Source organism: Mesoplodon densirostris, chromosome 14 (assembly GCF_025265405.1).
Source record: "Mesoplodon densirostris isolate mMesDen1 chromosome 14, mMesDen1 primary haplotype, whole genome shotgun sequence".
Lineage (NCBI taxonomy): Eukaryota > Metazoa > Chordata > Mammalia > Artiodactyla > Ziphiidae > Mesoplodon > Mesoplodon densirostris.
Window position 1 is genome coordinate 39701536 of NC_082674.1, and position 2870 is coordinate 39704405.

Genomic DNA, 2870 nt, shown 5'->3' on the forward strand with positions numbered 1-2870 from the left:
AATATTTGGGGATTTCTATTTATCTTTCTGTTATTGATTTCTAGCTTACTTCCTCTGTGTGAGAGGATACTTTGTATGATTTCTATTCTTTTAAATTTGTTAATGTGTGTTTTATGGCACTGAATGTGGACTATCTTGGTGTATGTCCCACGTAAGCTTGAGAAGAATGTGTATTCTGCTGTTTCTGGATAAAGTATTCTATAAATGTCAGTTAAATCCAGTTGATTAATGATGCTGTTCAGTTCAACTGTATCCTTACTGATTTTCTGCCTATTGGATCTGTCAGTTACTAATAGAGGGGTGTTCATATCTCCAACTATAATAGTGGCTTCCTCTACTTCTCCTTGCAGTCCATCAGTTTTTGCCTCACATATTTTGACGCCCTGTTGTTAGGCACCCACACATTCAGGATTTTTATGTTTCCTTGGAGAATTAACCCCTTTATCATTAATAATTCTCCTTGATATTTTTGATATTTATATCAAGGATATTATTGTTAATATTATTGATAGTGCCATGATAATTTTCCTCTTTCTGAAGTCAGCTTTGTCTGAAACTAATACAGCTACTCCAGTTTTCTTTAGATTAGTGTCACCATGGTATATCTTTCTCTATCCCTTTACTTTCAATCTGTATGTGCCTTTACATTTAAAGTGGGCTTCTTAGAGAAAACATGGCTTTTATATACCCTTTCAGTCTCTGTCTTTTTTTTTTTTTTTTTGCGGTACGCGAGCCCCTCACTGTTGCGGCCCCTCCCATTACGGAGCACAAGCTCTGTATGCGCAGGCTCAGCGGCCATGGCTCACGGGCCCAGCTGCTCCGCAGCACGTGGGATCCTCCCGGACCGGGGCACGAACCCGTGTCCCCTGCATCGGTAGGCGGACTCTCAACCACTGCGCCACCAGGAAAGCCCAATCAGTCTCTGTCTTTTAATTGGTGTATTTAGATCATTCATATTTAAAATGATTATTGATATAATTGGATTAATATCTACCATATTTGCAACTGTTTTCTAGTCATTGCACTTGTCCCTTGTTTCTTGTCTTCCCCTCTTTTTCCTTCTGTTTTTTTTTTTTTTCCTAGTTAAACAATGATTTTATTGCTTGAGTACATGGACAAATTTATGCAACCAGGGCAGAGGCTGTGGATAACTAGTATTTCCAAATTGGTGGGGGGGGCGTGAGGGGAGGACTGGTTTGGTCTTACAGTATTGAGCCAACCTGTGAATGCAGCTCTTAATCAGAATCAGAAGGAATTTAGCATCTTTATCCTTTCTGTTTCTCTGAAGATGCTTCCAAACAGCAACAACTTTCTTAATTAAATGTTAGAGGTACTCAGGACAATCAGGAGGAAGTCCTTTGGACTTAAGAATTCTCAAGATTTTATTGTCTGTCATAAAACAACACCATGTGAGACTCTCAGGATCATCCTGAGGCAGGCCCTTCTTGGCCAGTTTGTAGATCTGCTCCTACCTGTTGTCAGAAGTTAACTTCAGCCAGGTGAGATTGCTGCGGTGGTAGGCCAGAGCCCACTGGGACAGGCCCTTCCCAGGGGCCTGCATGCAACCACGAGGGCAGCCAAAAAGAGAGCAAGGGTGGGAGGCAGGAAGCCACCCTGCACACAGGAAGTGACCTCACACAGTCCTGCTTCCTCCCATCCTGCCTCCTGTTTTTAATTGAGCATTTTATATTATTCCATTTTCTCTTAGCACATTAATTATACTTTTTAAAATTTAAAAAAATGTTTGCCCTAGGGTTTACAATACACATTTACAACCAATTTAAGTCTACTTTATTTTTAAAAAATTTTTTAAAGGATTTTATTTATTTATTTGGCTGCATTGGGTCTTGGTTGCTGTGTGTGGGCTTTCTCCAGTTGCAGCGAGAGGGAGCTACTCTTCGTTGTGGTGCACAGGGCTTCTCATTGCAGTGGCTTCTCTTATTGCGGAGCACAGGTTCTAGGCGTGCGGACTTCAGTAGTTGTGGCTCGATGGCTCTAGAGAGGAGGCTCAGTAGTTCAGGTGCATGGGCTTAGTTGCTCCACAGCATATGGGATCTTCCCAGACCAAGGCTCAAACCCGTGTTCCCTGCGCTGGCAGGTGGATTCTTAACCACTGCGCCACCAGGGAAGTCCTTAAGTCTATTTTTTTTTTTTTGCGGTATGCGGGCCTCTCACTGTTGTGGCCTCTCCCGTTGTGGAGCACAGGCTCCAGATGTGCAGGCTCAGCGGCCATGGCTCACGGGCCCAGCTGCTCCGCGGCATGTGGGATCTTCCCGGGCCGGGGCACGAACCCGTGTCCCCTGCATTGGCAGGCGGACTCTCAACCACTGCGCCACCAGGGAAGCCCCTTAAGTCTATTTTAAAATAACATTGTACTGTTTCATAGGTAGGACAGGTACCTTATAACAGAGTATTCTCAATTTTTCCCTCTTGTCCCTTATAATATTGCTGTCATTCATTTCACTTATTCATAAGCTATAATCAACCAATACATTATTGCTATTATTTTTGAACAAGCAGTTATCTATTAGATCAATTAAGAATAACAAAAATATAAGATTTTATTTTACTTTCATTGGTTTCTTCTCTAATATTCTTCTTTCTTCAAATGTAGATCTGAGTTTCTGATCTATATATTCTATAGTTCTGTATATATGATCTATATATTATTCTCTCTGAAGAGCTTCTTTTAACACTCCCTGCAAGGGCACGATGACTGGTGATAAATTCTCTTGCTTTTCTTTGTCTGAAAAAGTCTTTATTTCTCCTTCACTTTTTTGTGTGTGTGTGTGGTACGTGGGCCTCTCACTGTTGTGGCCTCTCCCGTTATGGAGCACAGGCTCCGGACGCGCAGGCTCAGTGGCCATGGC

The 2870-nt window shown here is 42.3% G+C and overlaps 1 pseudogene; it reads right to left on the bottom strand.

Moving 5' to 3' along the window:
- Positions 1–1121: 1121 nt before the first annotated feature.
- On the bottom strand, positions 1122–1561 carry LOC132501847 (small ribosomal subunit protein uS15-like; annotated as a pseudogene).
- Positions 1562–2870: the final 1309 nt, after the last annotated feature.